Source organism: Pleurodeles waltl, chromosome 2_2 (assembly GCF_031143425.1).
Source record: "Pleurodeles waltl isolate 20211129_DDA chromosome 2_2, aPleWal1.hap1.20221129, whole genome shotgun sequence".
NCBI lineage: Eukaryota > Metazoa > Chordata > Amphibia > Caudata > Salamandridae > Pleurodeles > Pleurodeles waltl.
In genome coordinates, this window is record NC_090439.1 from 627919182 (window position 1) to 627933835 (window position 14654).

The window sequence follows — 14654 nt, forward strand, 5'->3', positions numbered from 1 at the left end:
GCAATGAAAATGTCAATATAACTCTTGTAAATAATGTTCCTGCTAGAGAGAGAGATGGAATTTTGTCTAATGGCCGTTTTGACTCACCATAAAGTAGCGTAGATGGTTAATATGCCTGCTGCAAAGACGAGATCTGTATTTTATGTGAATAGCTGAGTGGATGACTGCTTTTGTCACAGAGATTGTCTTGTTATAGCAGTAACTGTTACCAACTGTAATCATAGAGCTGCATGCAGAGTGCATAAAACAGGTTAGAAGTTATGTTTCCCCCTGCCTTTGAAGCTCTATTCCTGATGTTGCTAAAAAGAGTTAGTCTGGACAGATATACATTCTTGTTGGTAAAGCCAGCTTTTACCAGTGTTTTAGAACAGTGAAATGTATGTGAGAGAAGGGCTAGGAAAGATGAGGGCCACTTTTCCCGCCCAGTGGTAGTGACAGAATCTGAGTAGAAGGTCATTTGAGGGTGAGTAAAAAATGATTGTCGCACTGGGCGTCACCCCGGCTCTGCTAAGACCTTTTGGATGTACCAGTCAGCGTAGCAGTATGAGAGCTCTCTGCGGCCAACAATACCAGGGACGACCAAAGCCTGCTTCCTGGTGAGGTGTCTTGGCTCCCTGTCGACATTTAGAAAGATCCTGGCGCAAAGCGTAAGAGACCAAGCAATTGATGAGTGCATGTTATATAAAAAACAAACATCTTCAGGCCATAAGACAGCGACACTAAAGAAGCTGAAATTAAGTCTGACATTGCTTTATTTTTGTTTCCCCTCTTTTGAATTGTGGAAGAAGTGTGTCTGACCATCCAGGATGCTGGTGATGTATTTTCACTACAATCTGTCAGGACAAGTACTTTTCTGGAGACTATTTGGCATTATTGGCCACAGCGGTTTGCAAGCATCAATAACCCTGCCTGTCAGCAGAAACCTTGCTTTAAAATCTTTAATTTTCAGTCTTTTAATTTCTTATCGGATCAATTTGAAAGCACGGAATCACCTCTAACCTCATCTGTTATCACAACAAACCTTTGCATGAAAAGTCCAACATTACGATAACTGATGAGCCTGCACAAAATGTGATGACCTAGAGTCCAGCTTCAGTTTATGGTAATATCTTCAGCCACCTTGATTTCCTCGATTACATTATCTTGAAGGACAGTTGATCCACGCCATGGGCTTACAGTATACCTGCTTTACCATCACCCTAAATGAGATGCGCTATATAATCATGTCAGAGCCTTGAACTTTACTCTCTTTCTAAATAGCTGGATTGTTTTATGGCTAACTCCAAAAAAAATACTTTTGCATAGCACATTCCTGCTGTTTGCATGTCCTCTATTGCAAGCCCAGGTTGCTTGTCCCCACTGGTTCGGGATTTCTCTCTGACCAGAGTCATTGTGCCTGGTCTGTGTAGCAATGGATCCTTTCTGCACAGTGTTTGCAGAAGATCCCTATTTCTTCTACAGGAGGTCCATAGTATGATCCTAAGTGCTATCAGGGAGTTCTTTGGCATGTGTCTGTGCCTGGATGAGTGACCCTAGGGTAGGACATTGCTGTTTATCTTGTTCCACAAAGGTGGATGGACAACTGACTGTATATTAACGTCTTTGGAGACATCCCTTTGCCAGCATTGTAATGTATGCTGTACCTAAGACTGCTGGTCTCATTCACCAGTGTGCTGGCTCTGTGATGGGTGGTGGGGTGAGGGACAAGACGTCAGCTGTATGTTATGGTGCTGTACTGTGCATATAAGGTGCTGTAGGTCTAATGTTAAAAAGAGATATTTATCAGTGAGAAATCGTATGTTTTTATAGCACACATTTCCTCAAATAACTTTGCCCCATAGTGCTTTTCTTCACAGATGTATGTAAGTGCCGGAAAGGCTCATTTGTACGCCTCCATGCAGAGGGACCATGGCTGTATAATACAGCGAGGTGCTGTCTTGGATACTGGGGTTTTCTTGTGTTTTGGCGAGTGGGTCATTGCTACCTGCTGCCCAGATGCATGTGTGAGTGTGAGGTGTTTCAGTGTCATCTCTGCTGAGTATATCACAGTGATGGAGCAAGTCACGTGACCCACATAGTTTGCCTGCTTAGAATCCCAGGAGACCTCGTGCACAACAGGATATTAATTGTCCAGGCAGGTGTGTTTTGTTGCAGTGATTAAATTGCCTGCAAATTGAATTTGGTGCAGTGTTGTGCATGTGAGGCTGGTGGTCTGATCTTATTGACATGTTGTGCTGGCCCTGTGAGGGATGCTTGTCTGAGGAGTAGCATATGCTCTGCACCGTGCTCACCCATTGGGACATCTTGGCGCTGCATACCAACTGCTTGTTCTTACTCAGTTCAGTGGCACAACTGCACTGCTGTGGTACACGTGGGGTGTAGGTGAGCAATTTAATTAAAAAAATGCATCTACAAGCAGTAAAGCCTTTCATTAACCTTCCAAGAAAATTCTGAAGAACAAATTGCTAAGCTTTTGAGCATCGGTGTTTTGTCTAACACAGGTGCTTCTGTGATAGCCTTTAAGCGCAACAGTAGTTTACTATCATATTTCGCAGTCCAGGGTATGTCAAATGTCTAATTTAGTGTGTTATCTTTAGATTTGTACTGAGACACATTCTGTTATTATGTTAATTGTTTGCTCCATACTTCACGTGGGTTGGATGGCGGGGAGGTCCTCACTGTGTGCAGCAATCCGTGGTACATAAAATGTAAGCACTTTGTGGGTACTTTTCTACTTGAAAAAAATCTGCATAAGATCAAAATAAATGGTGTTGTCATTCTTAGAGAATAGTCCTGGTTTGGGGTTTTGAGTGGGAAACATAGGTCACTATAAACATGGGTACTGCATCTTTAGGCTCAGCTAAGGACTGATGGAGGGACTGTTCCCTGTCCTCCAGCAGGGACATCAAACAATGGAGCAGGCTTGTGTTTCAATATCTCCGAGGAGCTTTGTGGAGCCAGGTTATAAATTCAGCAGGAGATGTGAGCCAATGGCAGATTTTGGGTCCCAGCTTTCCCGTTCAACTGAACATTGTGGTCCTGCACAATTTATTTCTCCTCTTTGAGACCCGAGTTGCCTCTTATCTACCCAATATTAGACTGTCAAGAGCTGACGGAGCTCGCAGCATGAACTATAAAAGCAGGCGCATTAATTTAGACATTGTATGAAATCCTGGCTACTGTCAAATAAAAAGTGTGCTCCTGTCAAACTCTAGCAAAAGTTGGATAAGCAAAGAATAGTGACTCTAGTATTAAGGACTAAATTGACAAAATTGAAGATTTGCACGAACTGTATCTACTGGTGCATAGGAGCTGAAAGTAGGGGCTCTGGGGGGTGCTGCAGCACCCCCAAAATAACCAGGCTAGAGTTCAGAACGTGAACGAGCAATAAACGCCTTTAGAATTAGTATTCATGCTGGCACATTTGCTGTGCCTTCAAAGACGGAGGTTACAAGTAATTTATTTTTCTCTAACACACAACAAAATTAAAATAACTGACAGTAACACCCCAAAAACCATAAAAGTAACCAGCTTTTGTGGTCTTTAAATATAAAGCAAGGCATACAAGGTCCATAAATATTTACCTTTTCAAAGACACCTTGAAGAGTAAACAGCAGTGCACAGGTAGCTTGTGATGTTGGTGGGGCGTCTACACTCCATCTCACCCCGTCGGGGAATCCTCAAGGCCTTTCATCCACATCAGGTTAGTGCTTCGTTAAAGTAGTATCTGGCCACTTACCCCAGCACACATAACCCATGTGATGCCAGAGCTGTCCTAGCTCAGGGTCGTGTGTCTCGTCTGAAACTTGTAAACAGGCCCAGAGGACGAGGGAGGGCCGAGCAATACGGATGCTGGAGAGAGAGGATTGAGAACTTCCCAGGCTCTCTGGGCCAGGGGACACACCCCTTACATGGGGCACTGCGTCCCCCTACATCCCCACTGCCTCCCCAGTTTAGTTGTCAGTTTGGAAGCATGAAACTAGAGTTGCTCTGGTATTTCACATTAGAAAGTATTGTGTGATTGCGAACAATTTGATCCGTCTCATATCCGGCCTCTGCCTGATTGCGGAATGTTACTACAAGTCCACTTCACGAATGCCTAGAGGGGGGCCTCAGAAACTTCACGGTGCTGTGCAGCCTGCTCTCCCTCCACCTGCGAGATGTGCAGGGACCTGGGGCACTGAGATGACAACATCCACCAGCTGTGTCCACCCTCCCTTTCTGGGGAGCCCTGCCCGCCCAGGCAGCTGTGTACCCTCACACAACCTCACTGCACCAGCAACATTTGGGCAGGATTACATGAACGCCTGTTCCTCGCAAAAGATAAACGCAATAAGATTTTTTGTGGCATCTCTTGGCAGATATTCTGAAAGCAGCCCAAAGGGCTGTCTCAAAAAAAGCAAGCATTTGCAATGCAATACGTTTCACACATTTCAAACAAGTTAATTGTCATCTTTTGACAACAGTGCCCACAAACAAAGACAAAAAAAAGCTCTAATGAAGTTAGCAGAGCAGCCTGAGAATATATATTGTCCCCAATAAAGATAAGCAATGCCCTGTGTGTGATGTTGATGTCATGAGTGCTGGTGGGGATGGGCCCTGGGGATAGAAAGAGACTTTCTGTGATGCTTTCAAGGGCATATGGTGTATTAGTTACTATTGAGCAATGTGTTAATCTAGGCCTAGTTATAGGGAAATATACAAAGGCTACACCAGGGGCTTTACATCTTTGTTTTGTGGATCTCAGTAGTACCTTCAATTTAGTAGAGAATGCCCATTTGTGGCCTACACTACTGGAACTGGGTACCCATAAGGATATAATTGACTCTTTGGCCTGTCTATACAAAAATCTAACAAGCAAAGGCGGTTTTGGGCTAAGGGGAGAATGCACCCCTCCCTTTAAGGCAGGAGAGGTATCCGCCAGTGCTGTGTTATCGTCCCGTTACTATTTTCTCTATTTATCAATGTGGTGGATAATTTATTGCAGACCATACAGGTGGATCCACCTCAGGTGGCAGGGTGTCGTATACCTGTGTTATTATATGAAGATGATGCGGTCTTGATCTCTAAGACTCCACTGGGACTCCAGAAATTATTGAATGGGTTTGAGGAATTTATGACACAAAAGCATATGATGATTCACAAATCTAAAACTTTCACTATGGCTTGTGGACTAAAGGCCCAGGAATGTAGACGTTTCTTTATCCAGAACATGCAAATTGGCACCGTTAGTTTCTTTAGCTATCTGGGTGTCCTGTTTTTAAGCAATGGTTCCTGGGAACAGCATATTCACATGGGTAGAAACAAAATGTGTAGGAACTCACATGGCATCTTCAGATTTGTCAGTAAACTGGGAAGTCGCCCTATAACAGCTATGGAGGATATTTATAGGGCCTGACTCTTATCTATGGTAGTCTATGAGGCAGGGATGTGGGGTCATACTAAGTGCACCTTCCTTCAAATAGAGGACATTTGTCTCCTAAAACGGTTGCTATGCTTTCCTACCTCAGCATCCAACTGGATTGTACATCAGGAGGTGGGCCGCCAGTATTTGGACGGTGTGTTGCAAAGGAGCCCCTTGGTTTTATGGTACAGTACTTGGACCAAAGATGAAACAGTTTTAACTAAACAGCTTATCTTAGATTGTTTAAAATTGGACAATGCCTTATGTATCCCCTGGCCTGCTTATATTGTTTCCTGCCTTACAACTTTGTTTAATATAACCATAAAATCAGTCCCAGAACGAGTGTTGACACTTTCAAAGAAGCTTATCAAAGATACATTCCTACAATATAGGGTGGATGGCAGGAAAGCCATCGGAATGACAAAATCTACAATTGGATTATGTATGTCCTTTTCCCTTGAGGAAAGTAGCAAAGGATATTTATGAAGCATTACTAACATGCAGCATCATTTTGCCCTGACAAGATTGAGGCTGGTAATGGTGCATCACTTAGTAATGTTCCCTAAAATGAGGACTTGCCCTACTGAAACGATCTGTTGCCCTTGTGATGGGGCTAGCAAACAGGGAAACATGCGCTTTATGCTATTCTGCAAATTATATGTACACATTAGGAATTTTTATCTCAAATCTTGTTTAATTGCTCAGAATATAAGAACTCATCTGGCAGCACTGGAATTTTTATTAGATCTAAATAACACCCACTTGTGTTACAAGGTGGCGCTATACACTTTAAATACCATCCATGTAAGGAAAAGCCTCTCTCTTTAGAATTTGTAACGTCTGGATATGAGTAACTGCATGAGCTGTGTTTTGTTTTAATTATTTATGAAAACTGGTTTTATGACCGTGATTGCGATTGTGCACAACAATTTATTTCTTCTTGTACTTTTATGGCTATTTCGTATTTGCTGCAAAGAATGTATAAATCAAATCGACTCAGAGTTTTCCTGTGCCATTGTGAGGTTACTGAGGCAGGTGATTCTGGCGCACAACTGGGGACAGGGCTGCTTTGCATGAGTATGATGTCACTCTCTTCTTCCTCACCTTCCACCGTAATTTGACCAGGTTTGGCTGACGTTTGCTGGCTCTGCTCACCTTCTCTGCTCCGACCACTTTGAGCCATTTGTTCAAGATGCTACTCCCACCGGATTGCGTGATGTTTTTTCAAATGGGTTGTCTGGCATCCAGTACCATAATGTGAACCAGGCTTACCTCTACGAACACTTGAATGGCAAATGGAACATATGGCAATGTTCTCCTCCTGTTTGCTAATCATGAAAAGTCCCAAACTGAGGAGGAGTACTTTCTTATTGGGCCAATACCTGAAGTAAAACTGAATGTAGGTGGTCGTGAGTGTGTGTTGATTGCCTCTCTGCAGGGCATCCTTGTACTGAGGTAGGGGTTTGTGCAGGTCTCTAATGTGGCCTTACAAATATGGGAGCTGGCAGTGCTGTCTGTGCCACATCTCTCGGAGCAGATTGGATAGTAAGGTCGAGCTTCTCTGTGCCAGTTTCTACAATGAGTGTGTTGTCATTATCCTGGTCAACATCCCCTTATATGATTCTAAGGCTTTCTGGAATGTTTCTTTTCCCTTGCCTCTCCTGGGATCTTCCGGACCTTGCGGGGTTCTACTCCATCTCATATAATATACGAGCAGCTAAGTGATGCAATGCAAGGGTGGACTTTGGGACTTTAACACCAGTTGGCCTCAGAACTTGGCTGGAACCCTTCAGAGTTGGATTTCCCCAGGGTGAGTGAGTATTGCCCCTCATGGTCCCCGAGAATCAGTTAGGAGAATCGACCTGCTTGGGCATCCACCGTGGACTGCTCCTAGACCCACAGGCACCCTTCAAGAAGGCAGGAGACTCCCTGGATGAGTGCAGCAGTGAGGGTATTTCGTTGGCTTATTGCAGAAGGACTGTGCAAGTGGCCAAGGAGAATTGTTGTGCTTGCGAGAGAGTGCCGAAACCCAATATTCCGAGCGCAAACAAACTCTGCTCCGCTCCAAGGGCGCAATTTGGGATCCATGCGCTATATTGTGTAGCACAGAGTTCCCGAATTCTGCAAACTCTGCAAGCGGAGTGGAATTCTACGCCCAGGACTAGTTATTTCTCATCCTGTTATTTGTGCATCTGTGAAAAAATATTTTACTATTTGATGCAATTTCTGACTGACAACTATTTTGGATGATATGACACCATCCCACAGAGACACAAGTTGGCTTAGGGAGAGCACCCCCACGTAAGCACTCCCCCTTGGGTCTTGAAGAAGAAGAGATATGAGCTGATTTCTGGAACCAGGCCCACTACCGGGATAATTGTAGGAAAATCAGCAGAGACCGATGTGCTCGTTTTTGTGTTGAAATGTGGAATTAGTTTGAGTTGTTTTCATATCATTCTTCAGGAATTCAAGACTTCAAAATGTCAAAGCCAAGCCCATCTGGTGTTGGCTCCAGAGGTTGGGCTTCCTTCTTTTGTACCGTGGGCCCAGGCTGTCCCAGGACAGGAGCAGTGTGGCAGCTAGTTAACAGATGTAGGTTTCCTCCCCCATTCCTTTCCAAGGAACTAGGTCAAGCACTGATAATTGTTCCATTGTCTAGGGAAGCCTATGATCCTTCTTCTGGGGAGCGGAGTAATTAACCTGGCTGAGAAGATAGGATAAAGGCCTAAGATCTGCTTCTGACCTGAGCCAGGGAAATGTGACACATTGTAAAGTGCTATGAAGAATGTAAGTGGGATGTTAGGGTAAATTCATCCTCAGTGTGCATGTTTAACGTCAGATTAAGACCTCGCTGGTCCCTGTAGACCTAAGTGGGACACAATTTTACTTTTCTGGAGATTTGATCTATACTTTGTGTACAGAGTGTAAGCGCCACAGACCCTCAGTAAGCACTACAGAAGTACACTTTGAATGCCCACATACTTTATAAGGCTTACCCAGCTCACTACCAAGCTACCTGTTTGCAGATACAGGCTGTACAAGATGGTAGCCTCACACATGAAGCCCACACATGCCCAAATGCATGTGCCCATGTGTTCATGTGCAACCAGCCCCAAGCCCCTTTCCCTAGCTGTACAGTGGTGACCTAATCTTAAAAGGTGGGCACATGTATTTTCACCTCTTAGTCAAATTGCAGTGAATTTGCCATGAGTGAGACTCAGTTTGTGTCTCGGGGGAATAAATGAGCAGAACCCATTAGCTACATTCATTGTGTACCTAAAATGTTGCAATTCATGTGGTAAAATCTAATGAATGAAAAATGGGTATAAAAGAAACCTATACATTCTTGAAATTTGGCCATATGACTGAGTTAAAGAATAGAGGTTATTTGTATATCTGTGAATTTGGAGTTACCCATACTATCACATGATTGAGAGGGCATTTTGTCAAATGTTTTCTTTCTTGTACATTGGCTTACATTTATTCGGCACAAACAGAGAGAAATTAATTTGATGACAAAAGTGCTACAATTTGAATTTCCCACAATTTGGAGATCCGAGTGGTTCAGGGAAGGGCACTTGGCCGCCGCCAAGAAAACCTACAAAACCTAGATGTTGCTGAGAACTACATTCACAGGAGAGTCCTGGATGGTGTGACTTGTGTGGATTCTATGTCTTTTTCTTTCCTAAAATACCCTGAAAGCCAAAACCTTCAGCTAAAATCAATAATTTGCCTTGTATATATGTGAGAGAAAGTTGCAGAATCTGTGAAGATCAACATCTTTCAATAAAAAATGGTACCCACATGTGTGGCTTGACCTATCACCCTCAATAGAAAACACACCCAAAAACAAAATGGAAGCATCAAGTTTTCTACTTCAAATTCAATGCCCTATGGCAATGTAGGTAGCTGCAGCATTTAAGCCCGGGCTCAGCCTCTATGCAGAGAAACCTACTAAACCCAGACATTTTTGTAAACTAGACACCCAACGTAGTCCAAGGTGTTGTGACTTGAGTAGATCCCATTGATATGTCTTGTCTAGAATGTACTCCAAACCTTAAATGTTGCCACAAGGTCAATCATTCTACTAACATTTCTGTAAGGGAAAGTTCCAGAATCTGCAGTAGGACACAAAATTCCTACTACACAGTGTTCCCACATTTCTCCAGATAAAAACTGCTAGAAACGTAGGGGACTGCGTCTAGCACAACACAATAGTCCTCAAAATGCAACATGAAGACAAGAAGGCCCTCATCATGACATCAGGGATAAATCCCGCGGACCGCCACAGTGACGGCTGCCAACATACCACCACGGAGGTGAACATCCGTTCGCCAAATAATGACACACACACACACCAATCAGACAGAATATTGCCACATTCACAAATCAGCCAGCCCAAAGGTCATTGTTAAAGTGTCGGTACCAACACCCATACTGATACGCCTACAAAACAACACCCACGGCATTATGACCCACGAATCACAACAGCGGACATTCAGTGGAGGTGAGCCATTGGCGGTATACACTGGCGCGCTCAGAATGGACACCCAAATACTAAACCACACAACATGGGCCAATACCAAAAACACACACCTGACACCAATACACACACACCCACCCTCAGCACTGTAAAACACACACACACATTACCCACAACCCTTTACGAATACACATTATTGCCACAAGACTGACGCCAAGACCACTGCGACAACTAGACACACGCACCACATACACCCATACATCGCTCACTCACCCCACTTCACATACCCAACCACATCACCCAACACCCTCACACCTACCCACACAATATAACACCCATGTCCCAACAAAGAGAAATGGGGAGTTGCAGGTCACAGTGGAGGAAATAGTCAGAGTAGAGCCACAGCTGTTTAGAGCACAGGCACATCAAATATCAATTGCCAGGAAAATGGAGCTATGGTGGAGAATTGTGGACAGGGTGAATGCCGTGGGACAGCACCCAAGAACAAGGGATGACATCAGGAAGAGGTAGAACGACCTACGGGGAGGTACGTTCCGTGGTAGCAAGGCACCAGATCACCATAGAGAGGATTGGCGGTGGACCCCCACCTCCTCCCCCACAGCTCACAGCATGGGAGGAGCAAGTCTTGGCAATACTGCATCCTGAGGGACTCACTAGAGTAGCCAAAGGACTGGACACTGGTGAGTCAAGATTTATTACTTATCACCCCCGTACCTGCTTGCCTGTGAAAAAGTAGCCTCTTTCTAGCCTGGTTACCCCCACTTTTGCCCTGTTTGTGAGTGTGTGTCAGTGTGCTTTTACTGTGTCACTGGGATCCTGCCAGCCAGGACCCCAGTGCTCATAGTGGAAACCCTATATGTCAGTGTGTTTTGCCTGTCTCACTGGGATCCCAGTGCTCACAGTTTATGGCCTAATCTGTGTGTTGTCAGCAGTGCTTAACGGTGTCACTGAGGCTCTGCTAACCAGAATCTCAGTGCTTATGCTCTCTCTGCTTCTAAGATTGTCACCCTTGGCTAGTGACTTCATTTACTAATTCCAATTGGCACACCGGGACCCCCCTTCTAAGTCCCTAGTAAATGGTACCTAGGTACCCAGGGCATTTGTGTTCCAGGAGATCCTTATGGGCTGCAGCATTTCTTTTGCCACCCATAAGGAGCTCAGACAAACCCTTTCATAGGACTGCCACTGCAGCCTGCGTGAAATAGAGCGCACACTATTTCACAGCCATTTTCACTGCACTTAAGTAACTTATAAGTCACCAATGTGTCTAAACTTCATTTACTGAAGGCTAGGTGCAATGTTACTAAGTTTGAGGGCAACCTTGCACTAGCAAAGGTGCCCCCATGCAATCCAGGGCCAATTCCCCAGACTTTGTGAGTGTGGGGACACCTTTACATGTGTGCTCTACATATAGGTCAATACCTATATGTAGCTTCACAATGGTAACCCCAAATATGGCCATGTAAGGTGTCTAAGATCATGGAATTGTCCCTCCATTCCAAATCAGGTATTAGGGAGCCAATTCCATGCATCCTGGGGGCTCCACCATGGACCCCCAGTACTGCCAAACCAGCTCTCTAAGGCTTGCACTGCAGCTACAGCTGCTGCCACCTCACAGACAGGGTTCTGCCCTCCTGGGGTCTGAGCAGCCCAGTACCAGGAAGGCAGAACAAAGCATTTCCTTTGGGAGGAGGGTGTTACACCGTCTCCCTTTGGAAAAAGGTGTTACAGGCTTGGGAGGGGTAGCCTTCCAAAGCCTCTGGAAATGGTTTGAAGGGCACAGAGGTTGTCTCCTTGCATAAGCCAGTCTACATCAGTTCAGAGACCCACAGTTCCTGCTCTGGTGCAAAACTGGACAAAGGAAAGGGAAGTGACCACTCGCCTGTCCATCACCACCCTAGGGGTGATGCCCAGAGCTCCTCCAGTGTGTCCCAGACTTCAGCCATTTTGTTTTCCATGGTGTGGGGACACTCTGCAGGCCTCTGAGTGGCCAGTGCCAGCATGAGACACCAGAGACCCCTCCTGGTAGGTCCATACCTGATGAGGTAGCCAATCCCCCTCTCAGGGCTATTTAGGGTCTCTCCTCAGATTCTACTTGCAAGTTTCCAGCAGGAATCCTCTGCAACTACTACTTCATCCTATGACCTTGGATCGACCGCAGACTGTTCCTGGAACCGCTGTAACAGCAACAAAGTATCCATAAGGGCTACTTTTCCACTGCAACTTCAGCTCCAGCCAGCAACTGCAACAGTTCCCATGGTGTGCATGCTCTGGGGACTCCCTGTCTTCACCCTGCACCTGAAGGACCAAAGAAATCTCCAATGAAGTGATGGAGTCACTTCCCTGCTCCTGCAGGCACCTTCTAAAATAACAACCGGTTCTGTTGGTCTCCTCTCCTGGTGACGAGCATCCTACTTGGAACACAGGTAGTGGACCCCTTCGACAAAGACTGTCCTAAGGCCCTGCTGTCCAAATTTGGAGGAGGTGAGAGCTTGCCTTCCCCGTTTGCGGCAGTACCCCTGTGCACCGCGTCATCTTCACCTCTTGATGCCTCAGTGCACTATTTGCAAGAATCCTTCATGCACAGCTGAGGAAAGTACCATCTTGCCTGGCATGTTACCCCCATTTTTACTGTATGTTTGTTTTTGCCTGTGTCACTGGGATCCTGCAAGCCAGGACCCCAGTGTTCATAAAGCATGCCCTGTATGTGTTCCCTGTGTGGTGCCTACCTGTATCACTGAGGCTCTGCTAACCAGAACCTCAGTGTTTATGCTCTCTCTACTTTTGAAATTGTCACTGCAGGGTAGTGACTAATTTTACAAATTCTGAGTGTCACACTGGAACACCCTTATAATTCCCTAGTATATGGTACCTAGGTACCCAGGGTATTGGGGTTCCAGGAGATCCCTATGTGCTGCAACATTTATTTTGCCACCCATAGGGAGCTCAGACAATTCTTACACAGGACTGCCACTGCAGCCTGAGTGAAATAACGTCCACGTTATTTCACAGCCATTTTTCTCTGCACTTAAATAACTTATAAGTCACCTATATGTCTAACCCTCACTTAGTGAAGGTTAGGTGCAAAGTAACTTAGTGTATGGACACCCTGGCACTAGCCAAGGTGCCCCCACATCGTTCAGGGCAAATTCCCTGGACTTTGTGAATGTGGGAACACCATTACACATGTGCACTACATATAGGTCAATACCTACGTGTAGCGTAACAATGGTAACTCCAAACGTGGCCATGTAACATGTCTAGGCTCATGGAATTGTCACCCCAATACCATTCTGGTATTGGGGGGACAATTCCATGCATCTCCGGGTCTCCAGCATAGAGCCCGGGTACTGCCAAACTAACTTCCCAGGGTTTTCTCTGCAGCTACCGCTGCTGCCAGCCATCAGACAGGTTTCTGCCCCCCTGGGGCATGGGCAGCCCAGTCCCAGGAAGGCAGAACAAAGGATATCCTCTGAGAGAGGGTGTTCCACCCTCTCCCTTTGGAAATAGTTCTGAAGGGCCTGGGAGGAGTAGGCTCTCCTGGCCTCTGGAAATGCTTTGAAGGGCACAGATGATGCCCTCCTTGCATAAGCCAGTCTGAACCAGTTCAGGGATCCCCCCAGCCCTGCTCTGATGCGAAACTGGACAAAGGAAAGGGGAGTAACCACTCCCCTGACCAGCACCTCCCTTGGGAGGTGCCCAGAGCTCCTCCAGTGTGTCCCAGACCTCTGCCATCTTGGATGCAGAGGTGTGAGGGCACAATGGACAGCTCTGAGTGGCCAGTGGCAGCAGGTGACGTCAGAGATCCATCCTGATATGTGCTTGCCTTTCTCTGTAGTTAATCCTCCTCTGAGGGCTATTTAGGGTCTCTCCTGTAGGCATCCCACCAGATAACAAATTAAAGAGCTCACCAGAGTGCCTCTGCACTTCCCTCTTTAACTTCTGCCAAGGATCGACTGCTGACTGCTCCAGGACGCCTGCATAACCGCAACAAAGTAGCAAGAAGACTACCAGCAACATTGTAGCGCCTCATCCTGATGGCTTTCTTGACTGTTTCCTGGTGGTGCATGCTCTGAGGGCTGTCTGCCTTCACCCTGCACTGGAAGCCAAGAAGAAATCTCCTGTGGGTCGACGGAATCTTCCCCCTACTAACGCAGGAACCAAACTTCTGCATCACCGGTCCTCTGGGTCCCCTCTCATCCTGACGAGCGTGGTCCCTGGAACACAGGAGCTGGGTCCAAGTGTCTTCCACAGTCCAGTGGCCCTTCTGTCCAAATTTGGTGGAGGTAAGTACTTGCATCCCCACGCCAGACAGTAATCCTGTGTACTGCGTGAACTGCAGCTGCTCGGGCTTCTGTGCACTCTTGCAAGACTTCCTTCGTGCACAGCCTAGCCCAGGTCCCCAGCACTCCGTCCTGCATTGCCCAACTCGCTGAGTTGGACTCCGACTTTGTGGGACTCCCTTTTGTTGTGCTGAGTCAACTGCCATCCTCAGATCTTCTAAGCATCTGTTCAGGTGCTTCTGTGGGTGCTGTCTGCTTCTGCATGGGCTCTCTGTGTTGCTGAGTGCCCTCTCTGTCTCCGACTCCAAGAGGTGACATCCTGGTCCTTCCTGGGCCCTGGCAGCACCCACAATCCTCAACAGTGACTGTTGTAGCTAGCAAGGGTTGTTTGTGGTCTTTCTGTGTGGAAACAACTCTGCATCCTCCAGCACACCGTGAGACATCATGTGACTAAAGGAGAAGT